Here is a 15600-nt window from a genome sequence, read left to right as displayed (position 1 = left end):
ACTAGTAGTATCTGGAGGATTAAATGGGATGATACATGTAAAGTGCAGAATGAGGTGCCAGATACATAAGAGTTGCCCCATAAATCTGATTTCCTTTTCTCCTTGTCTGAATGGAGAAACCAGCAGGCAACAACAGTTAGATTAACAAGCCCCCAAAAAATTTAGGTTCTGGAACCAGCTCTGCGAGGGTATGGGATCTTGGGAATGTTTTATTATTGTCTGATACATGTCTAAAATAGAAAGCTGGAAATAGAGATGAACTTGATTCCTAGGGTTGCTGACAACTCTAAAAGTACAAAATATTAACACTAGGTTCCGTATAGAGTTTGGCAATTTTCAAAGAGCTGGGAGGTATTTACCACACATGTATTTGCCATAAAAAGAACACTGAGTGTATTAGAATACTTTCAATACACCGAGTAATATTTTCTGCATTTTTTAATTGCATTCAATATCTCCACTGAAGCACTCCTATGTTTTTAAGAGTTTTGAGTGTTTCCTGTGCCCTATTGAGGGGCGGAGCCAAGGAGTGAGATAAGGGTGGGAAAGTCAGAAGCTCAAGGTGGTTGGGATCCATTCTGGAAAGAGTCAGAACGGATCCTCATAGTGACCATCACTAATGAAGGAAAGTCTTAGACAAAGAGTCAGACCTCAGGCAGGAGCAACACGAGAGAGGCAGAGAGCACAGGGGCTAAATAAAGGGACGAGTCTGAGAGTCACACACACCTGGAATCCTGTCTATGCCACTCGTTATAAAATGAGGATAATAACCCTCACCTAGAAGGGCTGTTGGCAGCATTAAGTGAGATAATGTATGCAAAGTACTTACTATATGGTACATGCTCTATCATCTGGGGCTTGTATTGTTAACAGAGCTTGGTGGGACTGTACGGAACAGGGCTCAGAGAGACATGCTGGCCACCCCTCTCGCCTCCTCCCCCAGCTGGTGTGTGTTTACCCTCTATACATGATCCTTTCTTTTGTGGAGGTTCCTGATGCCAATAAACCAGGAGATCTCTGACACTGTTTTGAGTATAGATAAAAAAACACTACATGTGCCTTTTGGAATTTTATTAGATGGTTAGTATGGCAGCACTCTTGGTTCTTAACTGACATGTACTAACACTTTAAATTAACAGTATTAAATGAGCCTGCTTTCCTCAAACATATGCCAAGGGATGTAAGGGGGAGATAGTCTCGAAGTCTGGAGTCAAGGTTTTATCACAGACAATCTGTGAAGGAGAGAAAGCACATGAAGATAATTAAGCATTCATGAGATCAGCATATTTAATAACATCAAAATTAAAAGCTTCCATAAGTGACAAAAAAGAAGGAAAACACTTAACTAAAATGATAAGATAAATGACAGGCTGAGGAAACTATACTGAAAAAAAGTTGGGACACTTCTGACTAACAATTTAAATAAGCAAAACAAAATGCTGGGAGCCTCATAGCTACAAAGGCAGAGAACATAAACAGATGTGTCCCAGCTAGAAAACAGAGAAAAAATGCTGTTGCGAAGAATCATGAGAAATAGGAAAATAAAACATCACAGTGCTCAATTTACCTATGAACGGTCACACCCCCCAAATAATTAGACTCAGTGGTGGTGACAGTGTGTGTGTGTGTGTGTGTGTGTGTGTGAACGAGGCATTCTGAATGGCCTTTCAAACTGGTACAAAAGTTTGCAAAAGCTTGTAGGCGATTAGTCTCAGGAAATACCCACTGAGACACTGACCTAAAGCAAACTATAGAGAAGACCTACACACGAAAGTATCCACTTCTGAGAGTGAAAAGGTAGAGGCAACACAAATGCTCAAATAATATACAAACTATGGCAAATTCATTCAATGAGACATTATATATCCATTAAAAATAATCTACGTACAGAACCTACAATAGCTTGGTAAGCTGATGCCAGCATCACGTCAAGGGAAAAGTAACATACAAAATAGTTTGTAAAAACTTGGACGTATTTAAAAACTGAGAAATAAATGTCCTAAAATGGGATCATTATTATGCATATGGTAGAATCTTCTACCTGAAAACAAACACCGCCCCTATTTCCTTCCTCCTTGAGCAAGTACTGGCCTTTTCTTTGCTCTTCTTCCCAAGACAACTCTCCACACCCAACGGCCGCCATCCCCACAGGTCCTGTCAATTCCCCAGCCTATCTCATTTTTTGGAAGCTTTTCTTTTCTCATATTTCTTGACTTCTGATCCGCCTTTGACAGAGTTTGTCATCATCCTTTAGGAAAGCTCTTCCTTGGGCACTTCCTGATAACCCTCCGCCTCTCCTGACCACTCTTTCTCAAGTTCTTAGCTACCTCTTCCTCTTTTCCTTGACCCCTAAATATCAGTGTGCTCCAGGCATCAATTTCTGGACCCATGAATGTCAGCTGCATAGCTCAGGGGCCTTATCTGTTCTGATCATCCGTTGCTATGTTCTCAACACGCAGACCAGTGCCCGACACAGAGTGGAGTAGGTGCTCATTGAATACATGTTGCATGATTATGGGATTCCCTCCCCAAACTTTCATTACTTTTTCTGTCAATTTTGGAGTTGAAAACAAACTTCTGTGTATCATGTATGTCTTTTCTTTGTGCCCTTTCTCCTAAAATTAGTCCATCCCGGATCATAGCTTTAGGCACCATCTGTGTGGTGACGATTCCCAAATGTGCATTTCTAGTCCAGTCCCGATCTCTCCCTGAGCTACAGGTTCGTGCATCTGATCATTTATTCACCATCTCCACTTGGATATGTAGAATCTCAAACATGACCAAACCAAAATGCTGTTTCTCACATTCCCCTGCCCCAATGCCCATCAATGCCAGTCTCTCCATGTCAGAGGATAGCATCACTATCAACCTGCTTGCTCAAATTAAAGGCCTAAGAGTATTTGGAACCGATGCCTAATTGGTTGGGATCCATTCTGGAGAAGAGAGTCAGAACTGATTCCCCAAGTTACCATCACGTCTTGTCAGTTTTACTTTCTGAATCATATAATTCTCTTCCTCTCTAAGGACATCACCTTAATCCCTACTATTGTAATTTCTCTCCAGAATCACTGTTGTAACATCTAAATATTCACCCTGCTTCTATTTTTCCCATACCTCACATGGTTTATTCTTCACAAGCAGCCAAAGAAATCTTTTTAAATGTAAATCAGACCATATCATTCCCATTTAAGATTCTCCAGTGACCTTACATTAACCTTGGGATCAAATCCAAATTGCAGACAAGGATGTCTTTGTCTCTGTCTGAACTCACCTCTCACCTATCTTCCCCTTGAAATCACATTGTTTCAGACTCTCTAACTTCTTTTGGGCTAAACTCATTCAAACCTTAGAGTCTTCACATTGCTAGTCTTCTACCTGGGACGCTTTACTCCTAACTACAGATTATACCAAACTTTCTATCATCTTGATTTCAGTTTAATTGTCACTTCCATCTTGATTTCAGCTTAATTGTCACTTCCACAATGCCTTTCCCGACCTCCCCCAACCATTTTTTCTTTTGCTTGCTCAACCTGCCTGTTATAATTCTATTCACGTCTCATTTCATACAGTTGCAGGTTTATTCGTTGAATAACATCTTTCGAATGTCAGCTGCATAGCTCAGGGGCCTTATCTGTTCTGATAATCCATTGCTATGTTCTCAACACATAGACCAGTGCCTGACACAGAGTGGAGTAGGTGCTCACTGAATACACGTTGCATGAATCCCATAGATTCCCTCGCCACACTTTCATTACTTTTTCTGTCAATTTTGGAGTTAAAAACAAACTTCTATGTATAATAAGAAAAACCATGTATAAGAACATGCCAACATATTTTAAAATTCTAGTAAGGGAGGCAGTGTCGATAGATTATTTAGCTGCTCCTTACTTTTCTGTGTCTAAATTATTTAACTTCTGCAAAACGCAGTTCATCAATCTGTAAAATAGGCCTAGTAATTATACCAGACTTGCCTTCCTTGATTTGTTATTAGGATTCTAATGAGACAATGCACAGGAAGGTGCTTATTGAATTGCTAAAGGCATCAGAAACAGCCAGTGTTATTTGCTTCCTTTCTCTTTTTTGTCCTTTTCCAGCCTCCATTCCACAGGGTGAACAAGTTAGGAAAATCCCCAAGGGTCCTCAGAGCGGGAAGAGGCAGGTAAGGGAGGTGTACAGATTGGTTACAATTATAAAATCAGATGCTATTCAGTATTCAAAAGCCTAATCTCCTTTATTTGCAAGCATGTTTTTCTTGATTTGAGTGAAATCCCATGCATGAAAAAAATGTCTGATTTGAGCCCTATATGCATTATGTACATTACTTCCTATTCTTTCTCTTTGTTCCTAGATTTATTTCACTATACATGTGTCAAAAAATATGAACAGCAGTGTTTATAACCACCCAGAGAGATGTCAAGTGGTTGTGTCACCTGTTGGGTACTAACTTGTTATGATTTCAAATCCATGTTTTGAAAGCTTGTTTTAGGCGACATTGTTTGGGGTTTGGGCTTGTTTTGAATAACTTGTTTTGATGACATCGTTTTGAAGTTGGATATTAGGACTTTCTTATCAAACTCTTGCACCTGCAGTGGAGAGAATCATTATGTCATTGACACCATGGTGACAACAATGGTGTCCATCCCCCGACGGATTTCTCAACTTTAAAAACCAAGAGGCGTGGCCAGCACCTAGAGAGTGTGTAGTCTGGACAAGGCTACTCCTCGCTGACCTAAACAGCTCTCTGAAGATCTTGAGACCCATGCCCCTGCTGCCATGGCCAGGCCACTCCTGGCTGGCCATCGTGTTGCTGGGCACAGTGTCAGGAAGAGAAGGGACATCTAGTCCTGCCTCGGTGGGCTTCTGCCTGTAAGCAGTGGGCAAGCTGTATTCACAGCCCCTGGAGTAATAACCTCCAGAGCAGGCTATTTTGCCTGTCTACGCAGGTGCCATCACCTGCCAGCAACATGGCCCAGCGGCAAGGGACCTAAGCGGGCAGCTGATACCCAGCTTTTAGTTGGAGGGACTTACTCTACCAAAAACCAGCTCCGAGAGGCGCACCTCAACTATATTTGGACTGCATTTCTTCATATCCCTTTGCCTGGGACAATAGTGTAATTAACCTATCACTGGTTTGGAGTATGTTATTTCTTTTTTTTTTTTTTTTTTGAGAGGACATATCTTATATTTATTGATCAAATGGTTGTTAACAACAGTAAAATTCTGTATAGGGGACTCAATGCACAATCATTAATCCACCCCAAGCCTAATTCTCAACAGTCTCCAATCTTCTAAACTATAACAAACAAGTTCTTACATAGTGAATAAGTTCTTACATGGTGAACAGTGCAAGGGCAGTCATCACAGAAACCTTCGGTTTTGATCACGCATTATGAACTATAAACAATCAGGTCAAATATGAATATTTGTTTGATTTTTTTACTTGATTTATATGTGGATCCCACATTTCTCCCTTTATTATTATTATTATTATTATTATTTTTAATAAAATGCTGAAGTGGTAGGTAGATGTAAGATAAAGGTAGAAAACTTAGTTTAGTGTTGTAAGAGAGCAAATGTAGATGATCAGGTGTGTGCCTGTAGACTATGTGTTAATCCGAGCTAGACAAGGGCATTAAAACATCCATGGATGCAGAAGATTTCTCTCAAAACAGGGGGGGAGAGGTTCTAAGCCTCACCTCTGTTGATCCCCAATTTCTCACCTGATGGCCCCCCTGCGACTGTGCCTGTCTTAGGTTGTTCCTCCCTTGAGGAATCTTACCCGTCTCTGGCTAACCAGTCATCTTCCGGGGCCATACAGGGAGATGTGAAGTTGGTAAGTGAGAGAGAAGCCATATTGTTTGAAAAGGTTAGCTTTTTACTTCTTTGCAGATTTATGCCCTGTGGCTTCTATGCCCAGCATTTGTCTTGAGTATCTTTAGCACTTGGAGGAATTATGATATTTGGTAAATTCGATATGAGGCACGAATTCTATTTAAGGGTTGTAATTAGGAAGAAAGAAGAAAAGCTATAGAGGTAGCAGACAGAAGAAAATATGGGAAGATTGATTATTTCTTTGACATATCTTCTTGTAGAGTAATTTAAGCATGTATAGGTTTTAAACTACTGATTAAATTTCACACATACATTAACGTACGTTATTTCTTTATTGACTTAATAAGAGATATAATCCTGTATGCTACTGGCTTATGAAGCATTATTATTATAAGTTATAATTTCCGCCATGAACCTGTGTTAAATGAATTATTGGCAAAGATCATCTCAGTCTCTGAGCACAACCTCAAACCAAACACCACCAGATTGGACATCTGACAATAGAACAATGAATCAAAATGGCTTTAGGACAAATTACCACTGCAGCTTGTCTTAGTTCCTTAGAGAGGATTCTGTGCAGACCCAAAAAAGAAAAAAGCTTGAAGGAAAGAAGACTGCAGCCTACCATTGAAGGCAGAGTTTGGCGTCTTGACTTTGTTTCAGCTTTGTCTCTTACCAGCTGTGTGATCTTGGAGAATGACAATAGTCATTGAATAAGGTGCGATTGGAATAATGTCTGTGAAAATGCTTTCTAAAGTATTGTATGCTAGGTAAATGTAAGATACTGTCAGAAGCAATTACTCTAATCCACTGAGTTGGCATGTTGGGGGTCAAAGGAAATAAAATTCAGAGTAAATACACATCCTCCTCTCCAGCCACCATGGACTTCCAAGTTCAGAAAACACACATTTCTTTAAACCAAACTCAGTAATCTCATCTATAAAATATGAAGAATGGGATCTATTCATTCCTAACTTTCCCTCCAATTCTGATTTCCTTTTGCTTGAAGACACGGTGGCAGAAATGCCAGCTTGGTGCGTCTTGTTCCAGTAGGTGGGGCAATTGAGCACCAAATTTTCTCAAGTGACATTTGAAATTTTTTTTTAATGAAAAGAGAAATTCAACAATGTTGATTTTTACTCACTGTGAATCATTTCCCAGTCTAGATCCACTAGGTTTGAAACTATCAGAAATATAAAGTTGAAACGTATAAAAATGCTTCTTATTATAGATCATGAAAAGAATGCTTGTAAATCAGATCTTACTTTCTGAAAGTAAGAAATTTGTGAGGGCTCAAGGACATATACTGACACTTGATTATAATTGCAGAAAAAAAAGGGACTTCTTTTTTTCTCTACTGGTGCAGTTTTAGTTATTTAAAAATAGGCATGATTCATAGTCTCCAAGAGAATTTTCCCAAGGTTGTCACGCAGGTGGATGAAATGATATGATAGTTAGGAAGGAAGGAATATTGACACTTAAAAATAACCTATTGTTCATTATTGGGTATATTTTATCTATAGCTGCTGTAACAATTACTAGCATTAAGTATTCTCAATTATATTTTATTATATGAAAAAAATGAGGCTGGAAGAGGTTAAGGGATTTGCCACTAAGAAAAGGTAAGTGAAAACTTGAATGTAAATCCAGTCTGGCTAGCTTCATCTCAGAGGATTTGTAGATGACAGCTTCCTGCTTGAGACTCAGATGCAATGGTGTGCATTTGGGACGATGGAGTATTGCTAAGCCTTCTAAAAGGTATATATTGAAGTTTTTCTGTTTTCCCAAAGATGAAAAAGATTTGGAGAGGGCATAGATCAAACTAAGTCAGGTTTTATTGCCCATTTTTACTAGGAAACATTCACCAGGAGAAAAAAAGCCAGGAACTTGGAAAATCTACCTTTGGCCATATTGCATATTACCTCTGTGATCCCAAGCCCAGAAAAAAAGACAGGGACAAGAAAGAATCAATGTGCTCCGGGTTGGGACAAGGTAAAAAACCCCAAGAGAAAGCAAAGCAGTATCCCAGATATATGCTCAATAAGACAAATAGTGGGGGATCTGTTGCCCATGACCAGTGAGCACACAGGTACGAAGGCTTACTCCAGGCACATGGGACACTGGGTTTTTGAAATAAAGTCTCACCCTCAAGTGTAATATTCAAGTGGTTATGTGCATGGGTTCCAATATGACACAGTTCTGATTTCAAAGCTTGACTCGAGATGCTCTAAATGTCCAGGCTCAGGATGAGAGGCTAAAAAAACATACTGAATTTCAGTTGCATCGCTGCAAAATGGGAATAATAACAGAACTCAACTCAAAGGGCTGTTATGGTAATTCAAAGAGATAATATGCTGTTGGGGAGGAAGAAATTTCCTCTACCCCTAGAGGTTCTTCTAGCTGGTTGGAGAATCAAATTGACATGACACAGATTAACAGGAGAGAAAAACAGAGTTTAATTGTGTACTTATGGAGAAAACTTAGGCATGGGTTCCAAAGACAGTCAGGGACAATGAGGTCTATATGTCATCCTGCACCAAGGAGAAGCGGGTGGGGGGCTGAGACTTCACAGGAAAAAGGAAGCAATTCACAGGAATATGGAAAGAATAAATGTTTGGTGAACAAAATGCTAGATGGGCCGCCCAGAAACAATGGAACACAGAGGGGAATTTTAATGTAAATGGCTCTTACAAAAGGGTTACTTTTAACCCTTTGCAGAGCTTGTCCTGTGTCTGCTGTCGCTTAAAAACAATCAGTCTGAGGTCATCCTTATACCAAAGAGACATGTTTTGGAGTGGAAAATTTTGCTCTCTTGTAGTGGAAAGTATAAAAATGTATTAACCCTCAGAAATCCGTATGGAGCCTACAGCAGGACAGCATTTACTACTTAAGGCTGAGCACTTCCAACTGTAGGGGCCACGGGCAGGGACGAAGGAACCCCAGGAGGTGCCACTGTGACCTGCAGATTATGTCAGAGCTGAAAACAAGCAAGGCCCAGAAGACTCAGAAAGTTTCACTTTCCCCCACTACATGCATACAAAGAATTTAGAAGGAGGACCCGCCCCAGGCTGCAGTGTGGTGCGAACTGGGGGCGGTGGGTGGGGAGGGGCGCGACTATGCCTGTGCAGGTTCCTCTCAGGGCCCCATCATTCCATGCTGCCCAGCAAACATTTGTTTGCTGAACCTTGACTCTTCCCATATTCCTGTGAATTGCTTCCCTTTTCCTGTGAAGTCTCAGCCCCTTACCCCCTTCTCCTTGGTTCAGGATGACCTATAGACCTCATTGTCCCTGACTGTCTTTGTAATCTATGTCTGTGGCTTCCCCATAGAGATGTAATCAAACTTCGTTTTTTTCTCTCCTGTTAATCTGTCTCATGTCCATTTGATTCTCAGGCCAGCTAGAAGAACCTCGAGGAGAAGAGGAAATTTCTTCCTCCCCAACAATTGCATTTGTCTTGACCCAAGTTCCCCTGAAAACAGAGTCGGAAACAAGAGCTTGTGTGCAGGTACTTCATCTGGGGGGTGATCCCAGGAGGAGGACCAAGGAGAACGAGACAGGGATGAAGGAACAGCGAACATGAGGATGCATATGGAATTGGTCACTGCCAAAAGCCACTCGGGATTTCTCCCTGAAGGTCATAGGTCATTCTGAGGAGCTAATAAAATGCTTCTCAAAATTTTCTACCTGAACAAGAACGATGATAATTTTCTCCCCAGCAACTCAGTCCCCCTTGATTGAGATCATCGCTAGTGGGTATCAAATCCCCCACTTTTCAGACTTGTGCATACTTGCCTCAAATAAAGCTCCTCACAGTTGTTCCACCCACCCAGTGTCTGTAAAGCCTTGAATTAAAAGTGAAAGGCATGGGGCTCATGCTTGAGGTGAGAAGCTATGAGCAGAAAGTGAGTCAAAGTCAGCACAGGTCAATTAGGCATTGCCAGAATCAGAGGTGAGGATGAAAAGATGGGAGAGGAGCACAGGAGGGGTCTGGAAGATCATCTTGTGCTGCCAGTGTTAACCCTTCCATGGCATTGCCAGTTGGTGGAAGAGGGGGCGTGGGTGACATTACACACCTATCAATCATTAACAATTTAGCCAGAATAAATCTCAGTCTTAAGTTGTTGCAAGCAGTGCAACTGAATAGAAAGAATATGAATAGAAACATCTGGATTGGATCCTGTATTCTAGGTTGTGACTCTAGACAGATGACTTAACCTTTGGGGCTTTGAAAAATTAGGGTTAATACTTGCCACTTGGTTTTGAGGAAAGAGCTACATGAGATCGTGTTCTAAGAGTGAATGCTAGAAACTTTACAATTGCCATTTAGGATTGCTAAAAGTTACACTGCTTAAGAAGGATCAGTGACCCACAGCAGGTCTGTTGGCCGCGTTTGCCCAGAATGGAAGCTGCAGGCAGCAATGGAAGGAAGACCTAAGTTCTTGGTTGGGGTGGAAAGAGTAAGGAGAAGGCGAACGAAAAGTGAAGAAGCAGATGCAAGGTGGGCAAAACCATCCTGCAGTCTCTGCTTTGTCTCTGGTCAGTCGGTATCCCAGCAGCCCCCGCTTCCCTGGTCCAAGAGATGGTGCTGCCTGCTGCCAAGTGGTGTAGCCTTGACCGGGGAGGGGTTCCTCCTTTCCTCTGCTGAGACTGTTCACCTGCTTTAGGCAGTATAGTAGGGAACCTCAGAGGAAGCCCTGTCTCTATGCCCCTCTGTACTTCCAGCTGGGCGTTGTGGCAAACTCAAGTAACTGCAAGCTATAAATTAGCAGCAAATCAGTGCATGCCTGAGAAAATCCATTGCATGTAAACCATTATTAATTTTGGAGGTTTTGCTTTTGAAACATAACACTGACTTTACATTTTAAATCCCACTTAGGACACTTTCTTATCTAGCTAGATGCCTTGGGGGTACTGTAGGGGTGCAGGGCAGGCCACCCCAAGATGTGCCACAATGGCCTATTGATTACTATGAATTAGGGCAACCGGAGAGGCAGCTGGTACAGGAGGGCTCTGCTGACCTTCTGCTCTGACACTAGGAAATCGGCCTTCCTTGTGAGAGGCGCCCTCCCTGCACGTGGAGGGCGGAAGTCGTCCTGTCAGCAGCGATGGGGATTTAGAGCTAAGGGGGCTGCATAAATAAATCTTGTTCTTTTTTTCACTAATCTCCTGCCACAGCCCAAATGTTGTTTAGAATTCCTTACTAATTTAAGGCCTCAAATATAAATTCTCTTTGTCTTGTCAATTCCTTACAGGTTTCTTGTCTCTGCCTAAAATGTTTCAAAATTCCCTGCCTTTGTCACTTCCTTGGGTCTCAGTTTCATTACTGGGCCTCTGTGTGTCCATAATAAAACTTCAGTTTTTTTCTCCTGTTAGTCTGTCTCATGCCAATTTGATTCTTAGATCAGTTCGAAGAACCCTGAAGGACAGAGGAGAAATGTTCATTCCTAACAGTAAAGTGCCAACATGCTTAACCAGGCTCTGTCTCTTCAGTTTATTTTTAAAAAAGATCCTGAAGATATGCTGTTCGGCCTCCTCCTGGCGGCTGTGGGGCCAGCGTGGCGAGCTCTTCTCTGAGTGGGCATCACTGGTTACATGCGGGCTATGGCAGAGAGTGGGGGTGGGCATGCATATAATTTGGCCTTAGGGATTGAGAAATAACAAGGGTTGAGACTGAATTATAGAAGAGCACCTCATCTTTAGTAAATCCACTGTGTTGGGCAATGACTGTCACCTTTACTTTAAGCTAATTGCCTCTGGGGCAAATTACCTTTGAAACCAAAATCAGCCAGAGGGAGAAATAAAGTGGGAGAAACCCACTTACTGCGTACAAGCAGTCGAGCACTTCTGCTCGCCCGTGTCTCTCACCACCTGGCTGCAAAAAAGGGACCCCACCAAAGCTCTCCAGTCCAGATATACCCTCACTCCCCTGGCCCTTGTAATCACCTACTGATGTGGAGATGGACTACTTCTCTCCATCTCTTGGAAACACCTACTGACATGGAGATGTGCTAAGGCCAGGTGACAGATTCTGGAAACATTGCAATTTTACTCACATCTCTGAAGTCCTTAACACGTGTGCCCATTACTGTCAAACCTGAGGATCGTCACTGACTTAAATGGGATCTCAGGGCCAGAAGAGGAGACAGGCACTCAAGAACCCCTTTTATTCTCTGATAATGCAAAGAATTTGGCAGGGAGTGAGGCAAAAGGAAGCAATTTCAATGCCTTCTTATGTTTGGGCAGTTAGGCAGTGTGGTTCTACTTTAGGGCTGAGAGATGACTTGTCATTTTTTGTTCTTTGCCTTGTGTTAGCAGAATGGGCTGATTAATATAGAAGAAAGAAACCCTAAATTTCAGGGGCTGCTATAGAGTGAATGTGTTAAAATCATATGTTGAAACCTAACTCCCAATGTGATGGTATTTGGAGGTGGGACCTTTGGTAGGTGGAGTGTAAAGCCCTCCTGAAGAGATTAAGGTCCTTTAAAAGAAACCCCTGAGGGCTGCCTCCCTCCTCTGCCATGGTGAGGACACAATGAAAAGACCTCCGTTTATGAACCAGAGGCTGGGCCCCACCAGATGCTGAATATGCCTGTGCCTTGAACTTGGACTTCCCACACCTCCATGACTATAGCAGATAAATGTTTGTAAGTCACTCAGTCTATGGTATTTCATTACAGAAGCCTGAATGGACTAAGACCTAAGACAGGGCATAGCAGAATAACCTTTCTACCTCATTCACATGAAATCTAGTGTGAGTGAGGTGGCCCTCTATTTAATCTTCCAATTTGACCATCTATTACCCTGAGCCTCTAAGGGCAACATGACAGCCCGGGGGGGCGATGGGATTGAGGCATATGACTCTTCATCTTCTTGAACAGAAAGTGACACTTGTAATCCATTAACCAGAACTAGTCACATGGCTCCAACTTCAGTTCAGTGGTTTGGGAAATAGAGGGGAGTACATAGAATATTTGTTAATTATTGTTTCTGCACTACCATCACATCCTTTCTTTATGTGCATATATATTCCCAAAGGGATATGTTCCATCATGATAGAACATGATTAAGATTCTGCACCCAATTACAAAACGTGTTTTTACTTTTTTCCCTGTTGGTTCACAAACTTCTCCGTTGACACGGAGGATAAAGAGAAACCAAAGAAAGAAGCAGACCACCCCAGGTGGGGAGGTGGCGGCTCTAATAAGCCAGGGGACTTATACAGGAGGCTTGGCCTCGGGCGGCCGCAGACCAGCGGGTCTCCGCTCCTGCCTGCCAGAATCTTGAGTCACTACAGAAGCCTTAAGTGGTTCAGTCACGTATATCATTCAGATGGTCTCAACAATATGTTGAACTCTCAAGGCTGCATCCTTAGAAATGGGTCCCACTGTGGGAATGGGAGGGAGAGTGTTTATTCCTAAGCACAGGACAGTGGGTATGGAGCCTTCAACTGCCTGGGTCCAGCTCTCTGGTCAACCAGTGGTCATGTCCTCTTGATGACCTCCTGGAACATTCCTCCACACCAGCGATAAATTCTCAGACCCAGGTGGGTGTCCAACTATATGATTCAAACACAAAATAAATGATGGGGTTTTACATTCTCAATTCTACGTGGTATGTTTAATCATGTGCAATGAGAATGTCTCACCTGACTTCCCAGTCAATGGTGTAGCCCTGGGAATGATACATACTGAACATATACTTTGTGCCAGACCTTCAGTGCTTTTCAAATGTAATCTCATCCAGTCTCTGTGACATAGACCCCATCGTCCCCATTTCTCAGAAACAAAAGAACTGAGGTTGATTAACTCAGTTCTGACACTATGTACCTGGAAATGGCGTCAGATCCCATAGGTTAAGGACTCAGTCCTACAAGGCTCATCTCTCCATCTTCAAATGTCAATTGCAAGTCCACCTCCTTGTCATTTGTGCTTCTGATGAACCTGCTAAAGATCAGAGGTTCCAATGACCCCCTCCATGGGTGCAATTAATTTGCTAGAGCTGCTCACAGAACTTAGACAAACATTTTACTAACTAGATTATCCATTTATAAAAGGATATGATTCAGGAACATCCAGATGGAAGGGATGCATAGGGCAGTGTATGGACGAAGAGGCAGAGCGTCAATGACCTCTGAGTGGGCCATCTCCCAGCACCTCCATGTGCTCACCAACCTGGAGGCTTTTTGAACCTGTCCTTTCAGGTTTTTACAGAAGTTTCATTGCATAGGCATGGTTGACTCTTTGGCCGTTGGTGGTTGAACTCGATCTCCAACCCTTCTTCCCTCCCTCAAGGGTTGGGAAGGTGGGAATGAAAGTTCTAGCCCTCTAATCACCTGGTTGACTCCACTGGCAACCAGCCCCCATTCTTAGATGTTTTGCAAAATTTGCCTTATTAACATAAAAGAAGACCACTTTATCATTCTCACTGCAGGAAATTCTATGGGTTTTAGGTGCTCTTTGCCAGAAATGGGATGAAGACCAAATTATATTTCTTCTATAAATCACTGTAGCAAAATGATGTCCCCCTGTTCTGACATCACCCCCTCATCATCCTAGTTTCATCACCATCACCACCACCATTATCATCATCAACAGAATGTTGTTTATCACAGAGCACTGTCTTTATTGTTATTAATATCACTATAATACTTCCCATACAGAAACTGATAGAGCATTTCATAAGCAAGGATTTTTATTCCAGCTTCACAATAAAAAGACTAAGGCTCAGAAAGGTCCTGTGACCTAGTCATTCCACTAGTAAAGGGAAGAGTAGGTGCTTAACCTCAGGTTTTCCGGCACCAAGCCCAGTGCCCTGTAAGTAATATCATAGATTCCCTAAGTTTGGAGATCTCTAGCTTTGCAAAAATTAGCAGTGGATTGTAAAAGTTGATTAGCATCAGAAGAGCAACTAAGGCATTTTCTACTGGCAAACGGAAGCACACTTACAAGGGTTGAAACTGCTTTTTCAATTGCCTTAATAGTGAGGTAACAATTAGATTTTTAAGTGGTTGCTAGAAGCATTAAATGAACAAAGTAATTGGGCTGACCATTTGTGTGCATGTAATTTTGGTCATTAAGTGTGGCCTGTCTGAAATAAATTTGCTTGTCTGCAAATAACTTCATACCCAAGCTCCCCAGATCCAGACAGTCTCTAGAGCTGAGTAAAGCAGAGTTTGCAGAGCTACGCTGATTACATGTGTCTCCCAGAGCATCCTGACACCCAAAGGACCCAAAATAGATATTTAGATGGATCCCAGTCTGATTTGCTTCCTTTTCCCAAGAGAGGATTCATCTAGGAGGATTCTGAATTGATGACATTTCTCCAGAAGTCAGCACAAATTAGAAATGCCAGCTCCTACTTTAACTGCTGAGAGCCTACTTAACCCTGAGTACCTTAAATGGTGCTATCACATACATTTGGTTGGAGAGAATTAAAAATCAAGAGGCAATGTTCTATTAGAGTAATCGAAAAATACTAAAAACCCTATGGCAGATCAAAATAACAATAAATTATGTGAATACTCAGCCCTAAAGGAAGGGAAACAGAACTCCCCTGCCTTTGAGTCATGGGAGGTATTTGTATGGATTTCTCCAGCAGCAGATTCAAATTCACCAGGACTAGTACTCGAGAGGAAAATCAAGCTGCTGTTACCAGAAGCAGGGGTAGATTCTAGGCAGACAGGATGATCAGATAAACACTCAGGAAAGGTAATCGACAGATAAGAGAAGTTCAGAAAAAAGTGCTTGGGCAGACCCATAGGACGGAAG

The sequence above is a fragment of the Manis pentadactyla genome, chromosome 3, assembly GCF_030020395.1.
Source record: "Manis pentadactyla isolate mManPen7 chromosome 3, mManPen7.hap1, whole genome shotgun sequence".
NCBI classification, from domain to species: domain Eukaryota; kingdom Metazoa; phylum Chordata; class Mammalia; order Pholidota; family Manidae; genus Manis; species Manis pentadactyla.
Note: the sequence above shows the minus strand (reverse complement) of the source record.